This window comes from Excalfactoria chinensis, chromosome 1, assembly GCF_039878825.1.
Source record: "Excalfactoria chinensis isolate bCotChi1 chromosome 1, bCotChi1.hap2, whole genome shotgun sequence".
Taxonomy (NCBI): Eukaryota; Metazoa; Chordata; class Aves; order Galliformes; family Phasianidae; genus Excalfactoria; species Excalfactoria chinensis.
In genome coordinates, this window is record NC_092825.1 from 160875355 (window position 1) to 160897868 (window position 22514).

General features: G+C 40.3%; 1 protein-coding gene across 1 annotated transcript in view; it reads left to right on the forward strand.

Moving 5' to 3' along the window:
* The first annotated feature begins 4142 nt into the window (after window positions 1–4142).
* The window catches only part of TRPC4 (transient receptor potential cation channel subfamily C member 4), a 132642-nt gene continuing 114270 nt past the window's right edge, over window positions 4143–22514 (forward strand). Inside the window, exon 1 of the mRNA XM_072361423.1 lies at window positions 4143–4669. The gene's annotated coding sequence lies outside the window, so the exon portion shown is untranslated. The remainder of the gene's footprint in view (window positions 4670–22514) is intronic.

A 22514-nucleotide genomic window follows, 5' to 3' on the forward strand; every position in this document is an offset into this window, starting at 1 on the left:
CACCCCTGGAGGTTTTCAATAAATGTGTGGATATGGCACTGACAGATGGATTTGTGGATATGGTGGTGATGAGACAATGGTTGAACTGGATGACCTCAGAAGTCTTTTCCAACTTTAACGACTCCATGATTTTATGAATAAATATTCAATTAAAAAGGAAAGTTCTGCAATGTTATGTTTTTCTTTTATTTTGCAGGTGTATTTTTGTTTGTTTGTTTTTATTATTTATTTATTTATTTATTTATTTATTTATTTTCATGTTCATTGGTCCTTAAATAAAAAAGGATCCCTTTTTCTCAAGTCTGTAGTCTTGGAAAATTTAGTTTTGACTAATGGTATTTAAGTGCATAAATGGTAATATATGTGGAAGGAAAAACTGAGTATGAAATGCCTGATGTGGGCGGGCAAGAACAACTTACCACTTGCTAAAAGTTCTGTCTGGGAGAACTGCATGGCCTGTAACAATAGAACTAATGGAATTAATTTGTTATAGATTTTATAAATTAAAGCAATGCAGAGAAATAATAATAATAATAATAATAATCATCATCATCATCATCATCATCATCTGCATTATTATTTGTTTTTTCCTAGCAATGTAGTCTCCAAAACAACTATTGAAAAAATATTTTAAACTAAAGACATAGCATCATACTTCGTGATTTCAAGTTAGGTTATTTCTAATGAATAGTAGATCACCAGAAGCATATTTGAAGTCATATGAAAACAATACATACCTAAGGGAATTTTGCTCTATTATCCTAATTTCCTCATTTTAACTAATTGATTAGATTATTTCAAATGCTTGTTCTAAATTCTTTTCTATCACATGTAAATTTCCTCCTTAGTGAAAATTTCACAAGCCTTTAAATATCACGAAAGTGGTACTAGAAGCTATTGTTAATATGAAAAGACAATACAAAAAGAATACAAGAATGTTACAGTATCTTTTACCCAGCACTGAAAACATGTGGCCAGAATTTCTCTTTTCTCACTGATGTAAAGAAGGTTCAAGTGAGACAACTCAGCTTCACTGGTTCTGATAAAGTTACCATGCTTCACGCCTTTTGCAAATGTTCTTACCTGTAGCCAGTGACAGTAGAAGACTACATCAATTAGAGCTTCCTAAATTTTCCATCTGTCTCTTATTTTTCAAGCTGTCTTTAATCTTTATTTCTCTATGTCAATTTTTTCATGAAATAAAATAAGAAATACTTTCTAGTAGCATTTGCACAAACTGCAGAGAAAAGGGGAGCAGACCATTCTAGTTGCTATTTCAGATATATAAATTTTAATTTTAATTATATAAATTTTAGCTCAACTGCTAATGGTCAGCTGCCAGGCTCTGAGGAGAGTGATGTGGCATAGGAGGAGAAATGGAGAAGGTCCTAAGAGGAACCTAAGTTTCCTCAGGGAGCTGGTTGAGTCACCATCCCTGGATGTGTTTAAAAGCTGTTTGGATGTGGTGCTCAGGGACATGATTTAGCGGAGGGTTGTTAGTTAGGGTAGTATGGTCAGGTTGTGGTTGGACTCGATGATCTTTACGGTCTTTTCCAACCTGAGCAATTCTATGATTCTATGATTCTGTTCTAATTTGGTGTGGCACTGTGAGTGGAATAAAGGAATTCTCAGTCATGCTATTACTATGTAACCTCTAAAACTGTGGAATGTGTTACAGGTTCCACAGAATGTGTAATTTTCTCCCTTTACCACTCTTTCCCTGCCACAGTACCTACTGCTGAGAGACATTTGGCATCTTGCTACATGCTGAGAATAAAATATACTAGCATACGTTCAAGACATTGCAGTGATCCTGATGCCACTGTCTTGAATCAGATATAAAATTCTATTTGCTTTGTTTTCATCTGGGTAGGACCACAGAGATTTTATCTGAACATTAGTTTAATTGGGAATTATGAGCACTGGCAAGACCACAGGAGACTGCTAATGGGTTATCATATGTAAAATGCCAGAAACTGTAAAGCACACTGATAGTACCACATTGCATTCAACCCTGAAAAGAAGAAATGTCACAACGAAACACATAAAAAAAACATAGGAAATACTGTTATAGAGGCATTTGCTTGTGATAAATTAAACATGATACGCTCAAAATAGAACTTGGCTTCTCAAGATCTATTAAGGAAACGTATGGGAGAAAAGCACTCTGCTCTTGGAAGTGAGCATCAAAAAACCTCTAAATTTCGTCTACACTTTCAAACTGTAGTAATGCAGCTTAATCTTACTGGTGCTGATAGCAGCTGATGAATTAATGCACAAGGTGTACAAATACTCCAGTGCTATGTGGATGAGCTCCCAGTAGTATCGCCAATGCAATCCAATGATCCAACCTTTTCTATACTTCACTGCAGTTTGCCTTTGCCTCTATAGGGTGTCTCTGTCTACCTAATTCTCTCACCCCATTTTCGTGTGTAAGTGGGGGGTATGTGTGTGCTTATAGTGAGGTTGTTTGGAAACTAATGCCTTAATTTCCATGGAAACTACAACAGGTACAAAGAACACAATAACACTAATTGGTAGAGCAAACTCTTGGTTGCAAAACACTGTTTTTCAGCACAGTCATCATGATGAGCTCTGCATTTCACCAGCAATAAACAAGAACGTGCATGCTGTGCTTTTAAAAAATCAGTACCAGCAGCAGCGACCCACTGTTTCACAGCTGCTGATGGTGTCACTGCTGGGAAAATGGTGTCCATGCAGCTCAACTTTCACTGTGCTCACACCCACTATTTGGTCTCCAGAAACGTTCAGCGAGCATCAGTGAATGTCACTGGGTGCCATTTTTTCCACATGGAGGAATTCAGTTCCTCACCTTTTGCATCAAACATGCTTCCATATCAGACACCATTTTGTCAGACTGCCCCTCTGCGGCCATATGGCACATGGAAACAAAATGTAATGGGATATTGGTGGGAAGGTAAAACCTCTACTGCCATACCACCACCTTCTGCCTCTGCCGTCATGGGCAAACGTTAACAACATATGATGCATTACTTTTGGAGTCATCCCTTTACCTATATATGCTGCAGTGCACATGTGTGTAGTGAATGAGTGATCATTTCCCAGTGTAGCTGCATTTGGCATTTGGTCTGTATCCAAGCTAGCGGGAGCTGATCTCAGGAGTGCAATTATCATCTCGGTGGCTGAGAAGGGCAGAGCCCCGTTACCTGTGCTGTACTGCTCACAGCACCATGCCGCTTTCTGAGCTGCCCCTGAAAGGGCTGAGGCCTTAGCAGCAGTTCATTAGGGGCACGCCTGAAATCTGTACTGCAGCAGCGCACACGATGATGCAGGAGCTGAAACCGTGAAAACCCCAGAGTAGAACGAACCTGGCATTTCCACTGCTCAGCCCCCCGCTGAACTTCACGCTTCTTTTTCTGTGCTGCCCGTGGAGGTCTTGGGCTGCATGCTGCCATCGAACTGCGCCTGGCAGCTCCTTCTCACTTACTGTAATGACATGAGCACACTTGCGCTCTGCACAAAGCGGCGTTTCACGCTTCAGAGCTCTGAAGTCTCCGCCAGGGACACGGGCAAAGCTCAGAACGAGGGCTACTCGTGCGTTTTGCAATTCGCACATCCCTCCTCCTTGGACAGCCTCGCCCCGTCTCATCCCTTTGCTCTCCTCCTCCTTCATGCACCCTCCGCTGATCCGCAGTGGCGGCCGTTCACGGGGCACCGGTTGCACCCAGAGCACGGGGCTGGGCACAGTCCCCGGGGGGTCGCTGCGGGCACTGCCAGAGCCTATACCCGGCGGCCTCTGCACGCGGTGAGCGGCAAATGCGTGCCTCGCTCTGCGTCAGCAGCGGCTTCAGGTCCCCAGAAAGTGCTCAAATAAATAAATGCTAATAAATGCATAGATTTATTTATTTATTTATTTATTTACTGGCTCTTCGGGGCTTTCCCAGAGGCGAGGCAGCGAACTTTCTTCGGAGCTACTGTCACCTCCTCCGCAGTCGCTCGGCGTTTCAGCTGTCCCCATCCGCTCACCTCCATCACGGGGTGGGGGTTGTGCCTCCCCCCATCCCCGGGGCACGCGGAGGGGCCGCAGTGTGCGATGCGCCCGCAGGGGGGCGCTGCAGTGCGGCAGCGAGGGGCGCGGGGAGCGCGGCGGGGGCGGCGGCGGCGTCGGGAGGGGACGCGGAGCCAAAGCCGTCGCCGGTCTCGAGGGGAGCGCATCGCCGCGGGCGGCACAAGCCGGTGCGTGTGTCCCTCTGTGGTGTTTTTCCCTTTATCTCCGTGTCCTTTTCCAGCCTCGCAGCGCTGCGCTCCGGGGAGAAGCGGCGCGTCGGAAGGAGCTGTTACTTTGGACGGGCAGCATGAGGCTCTCCCAGGGAAGGAGGAGACGCCGCACTGAGCATCCAGGGAAGGTTGTGGCTCGCATCTGTTGCTCAGGAGCCCGGCGGCAAGCGCAGTCCCCTGGGCTGAGGGTGATGGAGAGCATCTAACCAGTGGGCTTGTGTCCGAGCGTCTGCGCCGGGGGCAGACATGGGGAAAATAAAGTAAAAAATGAGTAAAAGTGGCTGAGCGAAACAAAACGAACACTTCTCAGAGGGATTTAACTTACAAAAAGGGCTCTTCCCAGGGAAAATGTGACCCGCTGGAACTTCGGGAGGAAGATGCCCGCTGCCAACGCACGCACCTAAACCAAGTAAGTTCCCCATAATTTTGTTGCATTTTCCTTCTGAATCTTTGGTTCTCGACCCTCTATAGAAAAAAGTCTCTGTCTCTTCTGCGCCTACATGGGCGCTGGGTGACGTTGCGCACCACTTTGTTCCCAACCTGAGAATTAAGACATTCCTCCTTCCCGTGTCCGAAATGAACATGGGATATTTCCCCTCGCACCAGCAACCTCTGGAGTGTGACACCTGCGGGACAGCAGCGTTCGGGGGTGGGACCGCGTGGGGCCACAGCGCTCCGCACCCGCATCCACCGCACGGCCGCGGCGGGCGGTCCCGGACCCCGAGGGACCGCGCTGCGATCAGCTAGGGAGTGTCGGGGTCCAGACGGAGAGCTGCGGGAGGATGGGAAATGCGAGGCCGATTAGGGAGCAGCGCGGTGAAGAGGCGCTCAGAGCGGGGTTCACACGGTTGGCATCGAAAGGTGCTGGCCCTCAGGGCAGAGGCTGAGGTCCTGTTAGGAAGAAGCAGTTGATGCTCAGGAGCCTTACATGCTGACAGCAGATTGCGCTCTGCAGAAGGGAAGAACTGTGAAATTCACTGCTGTAGGTAAAACCCGCAGCCCTGTTAATTAAATATATTTCCTTATTTCTACAAGGAAATGTCATTTCTGCACTTTTGTTTTACTGCACTCATTTGAGTGGTTTTCTGTTTGCATGGCAACCAAAATTACATTTATTGAAGCGTGCCCCCAAAGTGAGATAGCTCTTCCAATTGTGACACACCTTGTAGGTGCAAGTAAATAAGGCCACTTTTCCAGCCTCTGCCTTTCTTTTATCTTCCAGATAAAGGGCATTCCTCAAAAACAGAGTGAAAAGCAGGGAGTTGGACTTGATGATCCCCAGAGGTCCCTTCCAACCTCTGCAATTATGTGTCTCTGTAAAATAGAGATTGCTCCTTGTTTTTGTTTAAGAAACACTTCTCTGTGCAAGAATTCATGCATGGATAGATTTTCTCTAGCATACAGCAAGCACAGAGTGGGTAATAGTTTTTGTCCCACACACTGAATTTAGATGCTGGCCTTTGTGTACCTTTGAGCACAATCTACTTGCAGTGTTAAGTTTGATTGTACTGCAGTGACATAGCATGTATCACTCTTTGTGTTCCTTGTTCTGAAGCTGAGACTGATAGCTTAGCAAGGTTTTCTATGGAAATATGTACAATTTCTATGATTTCACTATATTGGCATAAGCAAGAATTCTACATACAGAGAAGTCAGATGCACTGGACTGCTTAATAGCTGTCTTGTAATAGCTAATGAAAGACTGAGAGAGGACCTGAGGGTACACTGCTCACAGGCAGGGCTCAGGAAGAGTCCTTTAATATCTAAATGAGTGAAAGTCTCACGACACTTGTTTTTCCTTTTTCCTTACCCTCTATACTGAACAACCTCACTTAGCTTGCAAAAAGATGGGGCTTTTTACTATAGTTTCTGCTTTTTTTTTTCTTTTTTTTTCTTTTTTTTTTTTTTTTTTTTTTTTTTTTTTTTCCTGTTGTTCAGACTTTGGGACACATGAGACTGTATTTGGAAACAGCAAAACATAAACATGTCTGTTTTTAAATTTAACCTCAGCCACTTATTCTGACACTATATATAGTAGTCGTTGCACTTAAAATAGCTCCAGAAAGAAATTCCATTTCTCCTTATCTTTCCTATTTAGAGCCAAGTACTGCTAGTCAGTATTAAGTCAGCTGAGGTCATCCCAGATCAGGTACGATTCTGCTTCTTTTCAGTACTCTTGCTGCAAATATCATGTCCTGAGCGAAGTGGCTCTGCTTTGGTGGAAGTGATGTTGCTTTTCTACAGTGTGGACAGCCCATCAAATTTATATCAGAGGACTCATGTAGAGAAATCTATTAAGGGACCAGCTCTCAGTTCTGTCTATATGTGAATATTGCCTTAGGTGACAAACAGAAAGGAAAACAACTGCCCTCCCCCCAGCACCTGAGACCTGTCTCCGTGCCAGTACATTGTTTAATCTGCCAAGGTTTTTTTCAGGACCATGATTCATTGGAGTGAGGAGTTAAAATCAACAGGGTAAATCTCATATAGCATCTCTGCCTGCTCTGATACATTGGCAATTCTGGTAATCAATGCTGAAAAGGACTGAATTCCTTCTGAAAATAAAGATTGAGTTAGCATGATTCGTCTTATGGGAAGACAACATATAAGTGGGGAGAAAGGATCATTATAACCTATCTCAAGAAAAGGCAGGCAAAAATTTAGGAAGCACTGCTGTCTTGAGACATTCAGTGGCTTCATGAGTGTCAGATCATGTTTAGATTTCAGATGTGTTGAGTTATAGTCTGGTGACTTCACTAAGCATTATATTATTTCCTGATAGCAGGTTTGAGATAAAGCTATGTTGATAAATCAGTTTTACATCACTGTGTCACCAAACAAGACTCTGGGAACTACCTGTTGTAGAAGGCCTGCTTCCACTCTGGAAGGTGAAAGGCAGAGCCTGGCCCTTACTCTAAGCACAGCATTACACCAACACCAGCAACAGGGCTACTAGGATCCTCAGCTCCATTGAGATTTGTTGCTGGCAAATTATTTCAACTGGTTAAATACATATTAATTATTATGGTTTATAGAGTGAAAACAGGAAAAGCCAACTGAATCTTTTTTTCCTTTTTTTTTTTTTTTTTTTTTTTCTTTTGTAATAGATTCTTATGCAAATGTCACTCCTAGGTGCATTAACTCTCTGTCAAACAGAATCTGAAAAACAGTTGGAATAAGAGATAATTGCTTTGCACAGTGAAGCTGACAAAGGAATTAATGGATTTTAATGTGCTGCACCGGAAGAAGAAAGTAACACCTATGTTAAAATAAATCATTCTCATCTTTTTTTCTTAGGGCTGTTTTTTCTCTTTCTTTTTTTTCTTTCTTTCTTCCTTCCATTCTTCTTCTTTTTTAATTTCTTCCTTTCTTTCTCCTTCTGTTCTACCTTATCAAACTTATATATCTGTTTGAATTCATAGAATAAGTCTTCCTCTTCTCTCAACCATTTATTTCTAATTTAGGCAGTGACGGGTGTGAGACAAGAGCCGAAAAGAACTTTGGATTGCAATTGTAATTTTTTGCAGATAAACTATTTTTCAACAACCATGGGCTGAAGGTGGGCAGGAGAACTCCTTCAGTTTGTGTGAATTTAACATTCCATAAGGATTTTCAACCCATCAGATTTAACCATTGAAGGACAACTTCTGCAATAGCTTGGTCATTGAGCCTGTGCTGTATACACCACCTGAAGTGCTTCGCACACACATGTGTGTGTCAGGGGAACCATTTGATTATAGTATCCGGTATATTATGTAATAAATAGAGAGAGGAACGGTAAATGGAGGAAGTGATTTTCCCCCGAGATTTTCTGAAATATACATTATGGGTTATTCCAGGGGTACTTTTCCACATACTATGAAAAGCTTCTGAGGAGCAGCAGACCTCCCCAAGAAGGTGGAGGTCCCAGTCCCACGTCTTGTGCATGGGTTGTCAATGAAGTAGCTAAGCCCTGTGATCTCAGCACATACTTGTTTTCCATGAGTATTTTCCTGAAACATGAGTCATTTTATTTTTTTATTTATAAGCAATTCCTTCTAATGTCAGGGTTAAGAACCAGAAATACATTCTTCTTGCTGTGTTCATGCCTAAAATGAGAATGGAAAAGCAGATGTAGTAGGTTCTTGCTTCTCCTGTACTTTTGCCAGCTGGCCATGTGCAGTACAGTTCAGTTGGCCATGCAGAAGTATATCCTGTCCTTATGGTATATTCTGACTTAGGGTACATTCTGTGGCTGCAAACTGCCTCTCACTGTAGGACACCAGTCTCCTATGGGTCATGTGTCATACAGGAGCTGCTGCCTAAACTGACATGGAATACCTCTACATTGGCTGTTGAACTGACCCTGCAGTTTCTCTTTTCTTCTGGAGAAAGAGAAGCAGAAGCCAGGAGTGACCAAACTCCCTACTTCATCTTCTCCTCTGGAACTAAACAGTCATCCTCCACAAGTACCATCTCTGGTCACTGTGTAACAGGACCTGAGGCAAGGAGCCTACCTTCTTGGGTTGTGTTTATTGAATCCCAGCTGAGCGGTGGTAGTAAGGCATGAAGATTCCAATAATCAAACTAAAATGCAGGTTAAAAATACTTGCACACACATACACATGCACTTGCACCAAACTTCTGTGCTATTTTTGAAACATCTCCCATAGAGCATGAACTCACAACTGTGTGTTGGATACATGCTTCTGGAAGGTTAGTAGCAACCCCCTCTGCTACCCAGTTTAATTAGAAAAGGATTCTTCTATACACTCATATGCTTACTGTCAGTACTTACCTAAAATGTTTGTTTCTTTTTGATTTGGATGTCCATCACAAAGAGGTAGCAGCTGTCAGAGAGCTGATGATGCTCACTCTCTGTGGTGGCCAAGTACCAGGGGTGATTACTGCCCCAGGCCGTAAAGCATGAGAGGAGCATCAACACAATTCTGAATCTAATCCATAATGTATAGTAGTAGGAAACTTGCCTGAGAGCCTGGGCTCTCCTTACAAGAGTCAGGCATTCTGCCAGGAAGGACCTTCCTATGGTAGATTCTGCATTGCATCGACTGGGAATTCAATTTGCTTACTTTAACCATCATTTAATCAAGATACCTACTTAAATCACAGGAAGTTAGCAGTCCTAGGAAAATCAATGCAGCCCTCAGTTCATTAGATTAATGGACAGGCTTTTGCCTTTGTTCCTTCTGTGTAGCCATAAATCTGGAGAAGAATACTAGAGGATACTTTTTTGAAGATTAAATCTGTAGTATTCCGTAGCATACAGATCCTCTTCAGCAGGCTAGCAGTGCGGTGTCAGAACAAAATGTACTAGACAAAAAAGAAAGAGCAGCACCGAATTTATTCCCAAAGAAACTTTCATTGTTTTCTTAATTTAAACATTATGCTTGTATAAAATAATAAAATGCTTTCATTTTAGATTTTCCATTTTAAAAAGCAGAACAGATCATTTACTTTCTGCATGTAGGAGAAGACAACAGGGATGCAGCAGAAGTTACAAGGTCATATTGTGCCTGATTTAAGTTTTCCCCTGATAAGTTTGTATATAATGATCCATGTCAAAAATGTCTTTAGTGACAAATCCTGAATAGTTCTAAAGAGGGATTTTTCACAAAAGGTCAGATTCTTTTCATCTAGACACCACAGACTTGACTGCCAGCTGTAAACCAAGCACCTATGCTCTGCATGTACTGCCTGGAGGTGTAGATAAACTTCCAGTGGACAAGCTGAACTATGTAATTCATACACCTTTAGAGTAGGAGGAATTGCTCTCTGCAGCTATTTATTGTTGCTGATGTTGGATTTCAAACATCTAAATGTAGATGAGATTAATTTTGTCCCAGTGGTGTCAAAAGAAAATAAAATGCACATTCAGAGTAGCCAGGAAATAGGTGTCTTCTTTCTTGTGAAGTATCTCAAGGTACTACTGACCTTCATGGTATGGACACAGAGATCATAACAATAACTAGATGACTACACCATGCTAAATTATTTCAAATGTCATGTTGTCTGTTCCCAGAATTTTGAAGAATTTCTTGGGTTGGGTAGCTGAAAAAAAATCTTGTGGCTGTGCCAAGTTAAACAGGAAAACTGGACCATTTTAAAGGGAGAACACACAGTTCTGGGTACTCACAGCTTACCTCCTGCTAGTGCAAGATGTCTCTCCTGTAGAACATATCCTACTTCTGTAGAGCAAAGCAAAGCAAAGACAGATTCTTCTAAAACACTCACAACATTGCTATTTCTACAGCGCATGTTGGTGTACTGAATACATAATTACAATGAAAATTGTCAGCAATGACATCATTGTTTTAATCTCTGTTCATGTGGAAATGTTTGTTACTAGCAAAACACTTCAAAATAAATCCTCCTGCTATGTTTCAGCACTGCCTGCTGCATACACCCTGCTTATCTTCCACTGAAAATCAACTAAAAGATCCCATTTGTGTTTTGTGTATACTGACAGCAACTGATTTTAGACTGGGAGAGAGGAGAGATGTTTGCCTTTCCTTTTTAATGGTAATCACTTGAAGTGATTAGACCTGCAGTAAATCTCTTGAACTTGTTTGTGCTGGTATGGTGAGTTTATTTTTCAAATTTATTTTGTTTTATAGAATGTATGTACCTGCAAAACCCACTGTTACCACCTTCAAAAGCATACACTCTCCCTGTGGATCTACTATCTAGCAGATAGAGGTGTTCAAGAGATGTGTAGATGTGGCACTGAGAGATGTGGTTAGTGGGTGCAGTGGTGATGGGCTGCTGGTTGTACTGGATGTTCTTAGTGGTCTTTTCTAACCTTAATTATTCTGTGGTTCTAGGCTGACCAAGCTGCCTGCAGAATAGTTCCCTACTTTGCCTTATGAATCTTAGTTATAGAATTGCCTTTCAAGAACTTTTCTTTGGATTTATTTAGGCACTTTAACGCTAAGCACGCTAGACTTTATAGCCTGTAGAAGGAACCCAGTAACTTTTTGAAGGTGATTCATGTGACCTTTCTTGAAGGAGATTAATTGTTCTGTGCAGGAGGTGCATTTCTTCCCGTTAGTAATAAAGGAGGATTAGGATGACAAACCAACTTTGTATGTCTTTTCTGGATTCTTAGGATTGCAGATATTAATCTCATCTTTATTCTTAAAATATTCTTGATCAGAGTACTTCCTAGTTACACATGATGATTAATGAGGCTTCATAATGATAACACAAAGAATATACTGTACTAATTTTTTAAAACCAACCAGGAAGCTAACCCAAGGCACTGAGGTCATTTGTCGAAAACTATGGCATAGGCAAGTATATGTACTAAGCCCTGCACTAAAACTACAAAACAAAAATGGACACATCAGTTCTCATTTCAAGGCAGTCACATGAAAAAAAGGACAATGAAGACTGCTTAGAGATATTAACACATTCAAATAGGGCAGCTCATGCTCATATATACCATGATATTGCCATTATCAGTAACATAATAGACACCTTTTAGGACTTGGTTTCCTTCTGGAAACATAGGTGTTTGGGAAAACAATTTTACTGCGGCAAAACAACACTTCAGTTATTTTCCTCCAGTGTTCTCTTGACTAATTGACTGTTTATGGTTATTTTAACACTTTCCTTTAACCTTTTTCTTAAAGCCTGCAATCAAAATTATCTAAAACAATCAACAGCTCAAAATGGCTAAGCTTTGTGGTCATCACACAATGGACTTCATTTTGAAAAAAAATAAATGTTGCCTGTGTTTTGCACTTAAAGCTTTGGTTCATGAAAGTGTTTAAACATTAAGAAGTCTGTCTACTGTGTGTTCCACTGTCAGCAGTGCTTCATAGGGTGCTTCTTGTTAAACATTCACTTCATACCTTTTCTCAATATGTGGTACTTGCCTGAATCCAGATTTAAGGGATATAATTTGATAGTTCTGGAGAATATTTTTTATCTGATGATGTAGAAAATATGAATACTACAGTAATTCATTACACTGAATCCAGAATCCGTTAAGGTGTTTAACATGTAATGTAATTATGTTGGAGATATTGACATACTGCATGTTGGCATTTTACTTTGAAGCATTACTTTGGTTAGCAGAGACACAACTCACTATTTGATTTTTTCCCCCAGGATTTTGTCACAAATATCTGAGAAAATTCCTATTATTTTCTGCTTTTATTGTACAGGTAGCTATGATTTAACAAGCCCATTTTATAGCCAAAGATGTTAATGATGATAACGGTCAAAGTCCTTCGAAATTCTAACGCCCTAGTGTGAAATTTTGCAGAATACAAAATGAAGCAATTGTGCCTTCTCATTAATCATAGATGCATTGTCTCAGACAGAAGATGTTGTTTCAAAAATTTGGCCCCTTGATTCCAAGAGAATTCTAATGCTCTGGCAGCTTCTTGTTTCTTCTCAATAATTTAGAGGTTTATAAAAAATAAATTGGGTCTCATTCTCCATTCCAATGCAGCTAATGCAATTACAAGTTGTCGAGAACCTACTCCAAAATCTTGGTTGATGTTGGGTTCTTTAGAAAAATACATAGGACTAAAACACTCATCCGTTTGCCATCATTACCATTCACGACTGCAGCCCCCACAACTTAAGAAGAGTGCTCAACCATTCTCTCAAATCATTTTTTATCTAAACATTTATTTTCTTTGTAGTTCACATGATCTTTTCATGAAGGGAAGCAGTGATTGTTTTCTTCAACCACACTGATGCAATTAACAAGGACTAAAATTTCACCATATCTGATAAAAAGAATGCTTGCCACTCTCTGTTGCTGGGAATTGAATTTTAAGAAGGCAAAATAAACAAACCACACCTGCAATTTTTAAACCAACCTTCTTTTTTTAATAATTTATAGAACCTCCAAGAGCCATTCTAGACAGCATTTGATAGCATTATTAGAAAACTAATTGCCAGTTCAAGATTATGGCACATCAAAGCATCAAATTAGTCTTGGAAGTCTCTCCTCTGAGAAAAACCCTACTGTAGAATCATAGAATCACTGAATTACTCAGGTTGGAAAAGACCCCAAAGATCATCAAGTCCAACCTCAGTCTAACCATAGTACCCTAACTCTAACAACCCTCTGCTAAATCATATCTCCAAGTACCACATCCAAACAGCTCTTAAAAACATCCAGGGACAGTGACTCAACCACCTTCCTGGGGAGCCTATTCCAGTACTTGACTACCCTTTCTGTAAGGAAGTGTTTCCTAACATCCAACCTAAACTTACCTTGGCGCAACTTGAGGCCATTTCCCCTTGTCCTGTCAAGTGTCACCAGTGAGAAGAGACCTGCCCCACTCTCACTGTAAGAACCTTTCAGGTACTGGAAGAGGGCAATAAGGTCTCCCCTCAGCCTCCTTTCCCCATACCAAATAGCCCCAGCTCCCTCAGTCTCTCCTTGTAGGGCTGATTTTCCAAGCCCTTCACAATCCTTGTTGCCCTTCTCTGGACCTGCTCCAGTACCTCCATGTCTTTCCTGTACTGAGGGCCCAAAACTGAACACAGTACTCGAGGTGAGACCTCACCAATGCCGAGCACACCAAAGTCCCTTTCCATCTGGGAGCTTTCCAGCCACACTTCCCCACACCTGTAGGGTTGTCTGCGGTTGTTGTGACCAAAATGCAGGACCCAACACTTGGCCCTATTGAAACTCAGTACTCTTAAATATTCAATACATTCAAGCTGTTATTTGTTCTTCCAGTAAATGACATATTTCATTGAACATATGGAAACACAGTTTTATTTTAATGCTTTATCTATTTATGTCAACCGGCTGTTGCGTTCTGTAGGAATCATCAAGATATTTGTTCAGTTTCTCCAACTTCGCTTAATGTCTTCTGACGTCTCAACAGCTGTCCTGAGTAATAGCTCACAAAGTGTGGTAGAGTTAATTTCTAACATGGGGATTCCACTAGCATGTTTTATAGGTAATGCAAGGAGATATGTTTGGAGTTTGAATATTTTGAAGAAAATGACTTACAGATTAAATTGTGTTCTTTCTTCAAATATGCTTATAGATATATATATATTTGTACATGTACATTATACAAACATATCTACTTATATACAAAGAACAGAAGAACACATATATAATTCTACATATACATACATATTTATGGGCACAATGTACCTTCCTTTTACTGGTACACATTAAAAGTTAATTTTTGCTCCTGTGAGAGAAAGAGAAGATCTATCCTGAGGTCAGGAATACAGCCCATTAAAGCGCCTCTCTATTTCACACGTGCATACACAGAGAGTTGACACTACATCTTATTGGCCAGGAATATTTAACTCTCACTGTACTTGTTTATATGATTTAAATGGTATTTAAGTCCAATTCTTGACCAACTATAGCTTTTTTTCCACTACAAGCAAATAAGTGCCATAAATTTAACTATTTTGGCAACCTACCAGGTTATGAAAAATTAATAGCAGTCCAGAGGCACTTCCTTTCCTTACAAGTTTAGACAATCCCAGGAGACAGTCTTCTTTAGCAGCCAGCGATGTCTGGGCAAGGAGCTGACAGCCCTGACACTGTGCTAACAATTGCAGCTCCTACTAGGGAATGTTTTTCCTAAATCTGGTAGGAAACATAGCTTAACTAGGATAGAGCCAGTATTTCTCATGTTGTTTATCATCCAGAAGGATGATTTTTTTTTCTTGGTCTTTTATGTAGAAATAATAATTTATCCAATATAAAAACACAGCAACCTATTAATCATATCCACATAAGTCTAAGAACAATGTTTTTTAATAATTTGATCCTTAAATAAACTGCATGGGGAAGCTCTCAGGGAAAGCTTTTGAAAGGAGGTAGGAGACCCCCATGCTATGCAGCTACAAAACTTCTTCAGAGAACTGCTTCCAAGTTTGAAGACCACAGTGCGCATAATAATAAAGGGAAAGGTAGTTGACCTTTCAGTATCCCGCTGCTGTTTCACAGGGGCATTGCCATGGCAGATGCCTGAGAGCTGACTCTGTTTCTACTGCCCATAAATGTTAGAACTGTAATGAGAACAGGGGATAAGGGTACATTTTAAATGGAAAAGGGAATTTTAGAGTAACTGGTGTGTAGCATCTAAGTGTTAGTGCTAATATCAAAACAAAATGGATAAAATACAAGGATTTGTCTTGGGTTAGAAACAGAGTTGATAGCCAAAAGCTGTATACTAACAGAACTGCTAGTTCAAGTGAAGTTAATATTAGCTGTTCTGAATAACATAGATGAAACACAGACTCACTTTGCCCAGGACCATAAGGAAGGTCCTTTTCTTCATTGATTGTATGGTACATTTTCAGAGATATGATTTTAGAGTGTGTTTTCACTGCTTGAATATTCTACCAACAATATGCAATTATTGTTGTTAATCACATATTCAACTTTTAGTCATTACATTTATTTTACTGGGCCCTACTGAACAAAAAACATGAGCTCTGTTCGAGTGTTGGAACACAGATAGACACTGAGGGCATCGAGATTCATCTCTGAGCTGTTTAAATAAACCTTGAATGCCAGTGCAAAGAGACTAAATAGACTTCTTAGAGGGTAAATCATCTTCTACTATACTAGCAGCTGAAACAAACTCTGAAAACCACTTAGCGAATAAAAGGTCTTAAGTAATCTTAGTTTTGTATCTCTGGAGTGCTGACAGTGTTCCTTCTCAGGGGGTTAACATTGCAAAAAAAAAGCATGACAGTTGTCATCCTTAACTCTTCTGTTTTTCTGTGTTGACTTTCTGGGTTTCAGCATTTGTCAGAAACACAACTGATGTAAAACAAAGAAATCAAAGCATCCCTGAGTGTCCTATGCTGCTAAAAACAAGGAGCAGATATCACATCTCATTTATTTAAAAAAGAAAGAAAATTGGAAACCTATTGCTTCAGGATTACAGGTGTAAAATGGATTAGAGATGAGAAGGTAAAGGAATAGTAATTAAGACCAATTTTAAATAAGTGTTAACAGCTGTTCAATTCCAACAGATTAAGAAAATGTTTAAATATAGTGCACAGAATAGGAGGAAGCACATGAGGGAACATACAAATACTGATGTGATTTGGAAGGGGTTTTAAGAGTAGGAAAAGTTGTGGTTTGCTGAAGTAGAGGATTAAAAGATTGAGTGGTAACAGTAAGACCAGATCACAGTGAGCTGAAAAGCGCTGTCATTTGTTGGTGGAGGTGATACTGAAATAAGCAGTAGTTATTTGAGAAATAGTAGATTTTTAGTATATGCAGTAACCAGAACTATTCAACTGTATTTGCAGTATAGTGGTACTGTTGTAGTTAGCCATGTGCATGTCTTAATAGCTTTCTGACCTATAGCATTTAGAACATTTAAACAGAAGTCCCAGATTCATTAATTAATTTATCATTTCCATAATGTCATCCCTACAAAGACTTATTCCATAAGCTGTGAGTAATCACCTACCCAGCTAAGGCAAAGTCAGCAATGTAGTATTGTGGTGTGGCAGTTTCACGCTGATGGACAGCTAAGCTCCATATGCTGCTCTTTCACTCCTCCTCTTCAGGAAACTAGGAGGAGAAAATTTCTTCCAGATGCTGTTGTACAGCAGTTTTTCCCTTTCTTATACCTCCTCTCCTACAGACACATCCAGTGTTGCTCGTGGCTCAGCTCTAGCAGTGGTGAGCACAGTGGGGCTAGCTCTGATCTGGCATGGGATAGTGCTGGGCTCTGCTCACAAAGGACACCCTGCAGCCCCCCACTACCCAAGCCTTTCCATATAAGCCCAATACATGTGCATGTAATTGCTGAACTGTATCTGTCCAGGCTGCTTCTAAGTAAAAAATGAATGGCTTATTTGGGTGATAGAAAATTCTTAATTATATTTAATTATCTCTCCCCAAGGAGGTGGTTGAATCACCATCCCTGGATGTGTTTAAGAGCCGTTTGGATGTGGTACTCAGGGATATGATTTAGCAGAGGTTTGTTGTTGTGGTGTTGTTTTGTGGTTGTTTTTTAAGAGATAGGCTACTGGTTAGGCTGCAGTTGGACTTGATGATCTTCAAGGTCTTTTCCAACCTGAGTAATTCTATGAATTCTCAAAATATTATCTAGCTGTTGAATAGCAAGCAACAGAAACCAAGACTTATTCTAAAAGTTGTAACAGATCTCTAAAAATGAATATGCTCTTCTTGAACAAATAGATGAAGCCAAGCAAAGGAAGCAATTTTTTTTTTTTTCACATACAGTTAATTCAGAGTACAAGACTCCTATTTCAACTGTCAGCCATTCTTGATAATTTGTGTCTTTTAAAGTGTTTGAAAAACACTGTTGTTATGTTCTCTTGAAGGCAGTGTTGATTTGCCAGGCATAGAGTACATAAATCTCATTACTTGTGACAAGTAACACCTTGAACTCAAAAGCTGTGCTGAAGTGAAGCTTGAAAGATAATAACTGATTTCCTTTAATAAAGGAGATAACATGTGTTGAATTTAATGGAAGTTTTTCACCTGACTCTAGGGCAGTTACAGCCTTACCACCTCCATCTAAGCCCTTTTAGGTTTTGTAGCTTGCAGTTGACAGTGGCAAAAATCCAGTAATTCTGAGCGGGAGTGTCATAAGAGAGGAAGTGTATTTCATCATTTGTTGTACTCTCCCAGACTCCAAGCACAGTTCAGGGTCTTGCTTTAACAGATATGGTTTCTATTTGTTTTGTAATAATTCCTTGAACTCATCCAGTATTCTGGGTAATGCACATACACTTTTAGCATTTCAGAATCCTTCCATGATTAATTCTTCAAGTCACTATGTGCAGACTCATCGGTTCTTCTTTTTCATAAGGCTGACATCTCTTGCCTTCATTTGGCTGCTCTTGGATCTCATACCTGAGAAAACAGTGAACAGTTGATTCATATCTGTCCTCTTCTTGCCACCCATAGCTAAATGATCCTATAGTATACAAGGTCTTCTCCAAAACAAATGCCTCCTATTTTATAATATTGGCCTGCAACATCAGAGGCAAACAACAGGGATATGGCAGTAGAGGTTCCTGCCAGTATTCCATTATTTATTTATTTATTTATTTATTTATTTATGTTATATCACAGATGGCAACAGAGGGATAGTCTGACAAAATGCTGTCTGACATGGACGTGCATATCAAGCAAAAGGGTGGAATGGAATTCTTCCATGTAGAAAAAAATAGCACCTACTGACATTCAACAACACTTGCTGAACACTTATGGAGACCAAAGAATGGATGTGACCACAGTGAGGCAGTGGTGGTGTATTTCAGCAGTGGTGACAGTGGTGAAGACAGTTACAAGTGCAACATGCAGCCTCTTGTGGCAAAAATACATAGTTAACAGTGGTGACTATGCTGAAAAAGAGTTTTGTAGCTGAGAATTTGCTCTATCAAACAGTGTTATTGTGCCCTTTATCAGTTGTAGTTTCCATAGAAATAAATAGGAGGCATTATTTTTGGAGAGACATACATATTTTCCATATGTTCAGTCTTTATGTACTGAAGATTTCTCACATTGTTTACACTTTTGGAAGTTCTTCTGTAAGTTTAATTATTCTGTTGTTCATACCTAAATATTTTCCTGTACTACTATCTTAATTATGAAATGTGGACACTGAAAATGCATGTTCAGTCACCTCTGTCACTTTAAAACTAAAGACATGCAAAAATTTTCTGGTAGCATGAGAGAAAGAAGCAAATTCTGTTTGAGAGTAAATGGATATATTAATTAGAGAAAATGCATCTTATCTTTGGGAACCATGACTTGAAATTCTTTGCCTTGCCCATTTATAAAACAAGAGTAACTGAACACTTTGTGTGTGTGCGTGTGTGTTTTTCCTGCTTTTATTTTTTATTTTTATTTTTTTTCTCCTGGAATCATGTTGGCAGAGGCAATCGAGACACATGGGAATGCAACTGGACATGACTCATTTAAGCCTAGACAAGAAAGGAAGATTTATAAAATATCTGCTGTTTTCCTTATGAAAGTTTATTTCAAAGCTGGGAGAATGACTTTTATTTTTCTATTTGAAATAAAGATAAAACAGATTTGTGAAACCTGAATCATTATCTTCTGGAAATTCTTGTTAATACTAGTAATTAGTCCTTTTAATTCCCATACATTTGTTAAAATTTTGCTTATTACTCACTGTAGCATATGGAACTAATGCAAACTGTATCAGAATTTTCATTATTCACTTGAGATTTTGCTGTTTTTGTGCTCTCATGGTTATCCACCCAGCTGCACTTTAACTTTGAGTTTGTTAAACACATATCTCAGTCAGACCCATGAAACTGTAGAATTAAAGAGAACAGGAATTTACTGAGTCACTTCATACTGAAAATAAGAGCAGGGAGACTACCCACTGAGCTATTCAGAAACCTAAGTTCTTTTCTGTGTTTTACAGTGTAATTACATCTATCACAAAGTTATAATCCTTCTTTTTCTTCAGGGTTGAAGTATAGTTTCAGTACTTGTGCTTCTTTTCAAGAAATCCAAGCAAAATAAATCATAGATCCTTTATCAAAAACTTAACAGAACAGATATTCCTAATTTGTCTTTTGAGTTTTTCCATTGAGGGGAAAGGAGTCATCATTCAATCTCATTTATCTCATGTCTACCTGAAAAATTTAGAATTGATATTACAGTACTGTCAAGATGCACTTATAGTCATTCTCCCACTCAGTTGGAATTGACAGAATCATAACCCAGCCACGATTTTGAGCAATTTTGGCTTTCATCAGGGCACCTGTCAAAGAATGTTGTCAATTCCATAGCACTGCAAGGTGTTGTCTATGTATGTTAATATATGTATACAGGTAGAATGCAGGGAAAATTGAGAAGGCCAGACTCCCACAGAAAGCCCATGCCTGAACCGTTTTCAAATTGAGGGAAATGCCACTAACTTCAGAAATATTTTGTTGTCAACCTCTACCATCCTGTCTTGTACTCCACTTTTGATTATTAGCAATACAATGCACACATCTGTGGCTAAATATAATAATCCTGTAGCTCAGAAATTAGGTGAAGTCATTGTTTCATAAGCTAAAAAATAAAATATTATGTTGCAGGATTCTTTTCTCAGTGGCTCATCACAAATCTTATTCTGTTTTTGATATTTTGATTTGGGGTTCAATCATTCACTTGACTCCAGTGGTATCCAGAATATTGATCTTGTTGACATGATCATTCTGGCTGACATTTCCCCATACAAAGCCTTGGAACATCATTAAACATTTGCATGACTCTATCAGAAAGAAAAGGCTCAGCTTTCAATAACTCAGTTCAACTTTTGCTAAAAATCTTCATAGGGTTACAGAACACAGATAAGCTTCAGACATATTTGACTCAAGAAAAAAATATGTTAAAAATGTAATGAATCATAGAAACATAGAATCCTAGAATTACACAGGTTGGAAAAGACCTTGAAGATTATTAAGTCCAACCGCAGCCTAAACCATAGTACCCTAATTCTAACAAACCTCTGCTAAGGCATGTCCCTGAGCACCACATCCAAACGGCTCTTAAACACATCCAGGGACAGTGACTCAACCACCACCCTGGGGAGCCTATTCCAGTACTTGACTACTCTTTCTGTAAGGAAGTGTTTCCTAACATCCAACCTAAACTTACCCTGGTGCAACTTGAGGCCATTTCCCCTTGTCCTGTCAAGTGTCACCAGTGTGAAGAGACTTGCCCCACTCTCACTGTAAGAACCTTTCAGGTACTGGAAGAGGGCAATAAGGTCTCCCCTCAGCCTCCTTTCCCCAAACTAAACAGCCCCAGCTTCCTTAACCTCTCCTTGTAGGGTTTCCCTTCTCTGGACCTGCTCCAGTACCTCCATGTCTTTCCTGTACTGAGGTGCCCAAAACTGAACACAGTACTCGAGATGAGGTCTCACCAATGCCGAGTACAGGGGCAGGATGACTTCCCTAATCCTGCTCACCACACCATTCCTGATCCAAGCCAGGATGCCATTGGCCTTCTTGGCTGCCTGGGCACATTGTTGGCTCATATTCAGCCGACTGTCCATGAGCACACCATGGTCCCTTTCCATCAGGCAGCTTTCCAACCACTCCTCCCCACGCCTGTAGGGTTGCCTGGGGTTGTGACCAAAATGCAAGACCCGACACTTGGCCCTATTGAACCTCATTCCATTACAGAATCACAGAATCACAGAGTGACCCGGGTTGGAAGGGACCTCAAGGATCATGAAGTTCCAACCCCCCTGCCTGCTAGGGCCACCAAACTTCCACATTTACTAGATCAGGTTGCCCAGGCCTCATCCAACCTGGCCTTGAACACCTCCAAGGGGGGCATCCACAACCTCCCTGGGAAGCCTGTTCCAGGACCTCACCACTCTCCTAGTAAAGAACTTCCCCCTAACATCCAACCTAAATCTACCCTCTTTCAACTTAAATCCATTTTCCCTAGTCCTGCTATTATCAGCCCTTTCGAAGAGTTTACTCCCCTCCTGGATATAGGCTCCCTTCAGGTACTGAAAGGCTGCAATGAGGTCACTCCACAGCCTTCTTTTCTCCAGGCTGAACAAGCCCATTAACCTTGGCCCATCGATCCAGTCTATAATGGTGGCACATATAGCATTTTTGCTATACATAGGTATATATTGTTGTTCATTGTGCTGATTTTCCAAAAGGCACATGTGAACACACAAGCACACATATAAGATGAACATTGCTGGACACTCATATGAACACATATGGAACATATTATCTCTGCTAGGATTTATAAACCCCACACCCACATAAGAACGTGATCACTACAACTAATTTTACAACTACCACTAAATTTATTCATTGATGTAAAATAAAAATATGCAGGTTTACATTTTAAGGTCTATTGAAATGAAAAGTATTTATACGTACATTTTAGAGGTAATTGTTAACAGAATTTGTTATCTTACATATGAAAATTAAGATGAAGATGTCCTGGTACTCAGATATGAATTGTGGAGAAGCAGGAGAAGACAGAATTCTTTCAAGCCAGCTCAGATAGACCTCTGTGCTCCATCAGCATTGCTAGAAGCAGAGCTAATGAAGGAACAAACCCCAAAGGCAGACATTGGAAATACATTCCCAGGCAAGGATCTGAATGTTGCAGTTACCAAATGTCTTCTGTTTATACTTATCATAAATGTTAACTGTGTGACTAGAAGAGAAAAAGGAGGTAGAAAGCAGGACAGAACAGGAGTCATAGCAATAGGAGAACATGATAGTAAGTCATCCTTCCTGAAATGGAAGCAGAT